The sequence below is a fragment of the Coregonus clupeaformis genome, chromosome 5, assembly GCF_020615455.1.
Source record: "Coregonus clupeaformis isolate EN_2021a chromosome 5, ASM2061545v1, whole genome shotgun sequence".
In the NCBI taxonomy this organism is placed as follows: Eukaryota; Metazoa; Chordata; class Actinopteri; order Salmoniformes; family Salmonidae; genus Coregonus; species Coregonus clupeaformis.
In genome coordinates this window covers 41,671,761-41,673,801 of record NC_059196.1, presented here as the reverse complement: position 1 = coordinate 41,673,801, position 2,041 = coordinate 41,671,761, and the positions used below count along the sequence as shown (strand labels likewise).

General features: G+C 35.1%; 1 pseudogene; it reads left to right on the top strand.

Moving 5' to 3' along the window:
- The first annotated feature begins 762 nt into the window (after positions 1-762).
- On the top strand, positions 763-1,708 carry LOC123485460 (annotated as a pseudogene).
- The last annotated feature ends 333 nt before the right edge of the window (positions 1,709-2,041 follow it).

Sequence of the window (2,041 nt, the reverse complement as noted above, 5' to 3'; positions counted from 1 at the left end):
TCTTAATGTGTGGGATCTGAATATATTTTTTATCTGAATGTGATGGAATATGTTCTCTAATCTTTAGAATACAACATTGGATAACTTTAGTCCATGATACAAGACTCCATTGAAAGGCTTATTGTGAGGTGAAGCTTTTATATTGACATGCCACACATTGGGCGAAAATAGATTGTTCTCTGTGCGATTGCTGAATAACAGTAATTCGTTATTTTTTAATTATTATTTAAATGTCTTTATATCTTGACATTAATATATAGTGGGACATAATAATTTGGTGTCACTTGTAATATCAATAAGATAATGTGATGTTAAAACATACCGGTACGTTAGAAGAGATGTGTACATTAACCTATAATGATACATATTGCATTGATGTCCTACTACTTTTCCCTGTAAAACAAGAAAAAGATTTTACTCCGTTGATGTAAAATGTATGAAGTTGTATAAACTTGTGATAATGCAACCAATTGCTTTACTTACTTTTTACCTAGTATTGTTAACTCAACTTGATTTCCTGAGTTGATATACTGTGTTTTAAAAATGCAAGATAGCAGAGTAACTTAAGTTATGGAAAATCTAATTGAGATGACAAAACTGGGTAAAATAAAATGTGTTACAACTTCATACAACATAACATTTTAAGTCATTAGCTAAACGTGTATGTTTCATGATGAAACAGATAACATTTTCATTTGGATTTAAACAAAGTATTTAATCCATTACTTTCCAGTGTTGGTTCTAAGAGAACTCCACATCATCATGTCTGAGGGGAATCACAGCTTTGTGACAGAGTTTGTCATCGTTGGTTTCCCTGGACTTCACCCAAAGTTCTACGGCCTTGCCTCAGCTGTATTATTCCTCGTTTATTGTTGCACTTTAATAGGAAATGGTGTTGTTATTGTCTTGTTTGCAACTCATAACGTTCTCCATAAACCTATGTATTTTATCATTTTGAATCTGGTTGTGTCTGACGTACTATTCAGCACCACCACTTTACCAAAGATTATTGCCAGGTATTGGTTTCAGGCAGGGGCAATTTCTTTCTTTAGTTGTTTTTTGCAAATGTACTTAGTGCACTATTTTGGATCCGTAACTAGCTTTCTCCTATTGATAATGGCTTTAGACAGATATGTAGCAATCTGTTACCCGCTCAGATACCCAATGGTTATCAACAACTGCCACTATTCATATACTCAATGTCACTGCGTGGGTTGTTGCGAAAGCCTGTCCATTGATGATTGTAATCCGGGCCTATCCTCTTCCTTACTGTGACTCAAACACAATCGAACAGTGCTACTGCGATCATACTTCTATAACAAAGCTAGCATGCACTGATAGGGCCCCTTATGGTTTTCCTGCTTTTGTTTCAGCAATGGTGGTATTACTGGGACCGCTTGTCTTTATTATATTCTCATATTGCTCTATTATTGTGGCAGTGCTTAAGATTGCGAGCACCCAAGGCCGCCTCAAAACCCTTTCTACCTGCAGCGGTCAGCTGATCATCATTGCCCTGTATTATCTTCCCAGGTGTTTTATTTATCTGTCCAGTAATATCGGCATTATATTCAGCACTGATTTACGTATTGTTATTATCATGTTGTATAGCCTGCTCCCTCCCATGATCAATCCAATGATATACTGTTTCAAGACAAAAGATATAAAACAGAGCTTGATGAAAATATTCAAGAAGTCAACTGCTCCATAAAAGGAGAATGTCTTTGCTGTAAGCCAATGCTTAAAATGATTTTTTAATCAGAGTTTGAGTTCTGTTATTATGTTTAGGAATACTTTTCCCTACAAGAATAGCAACTGAGTACCATATCCTAAATGGAAATCCAAAATTGACATATAAGGCCCTGACTCTGTGTAGCAGTAGATATCCCCTTGTTAGATTGGCACAGATGGAGCATGTAGTGTTTATTGTTGGACAAAGAGTATTATATATTTAGTTATTTCAAATCTAGTTGTTTCTGATATTCTCTTTAGTATCACCACATTACCCAAGATTATTGCCAGTTATAGCCAATGATTAAATTTG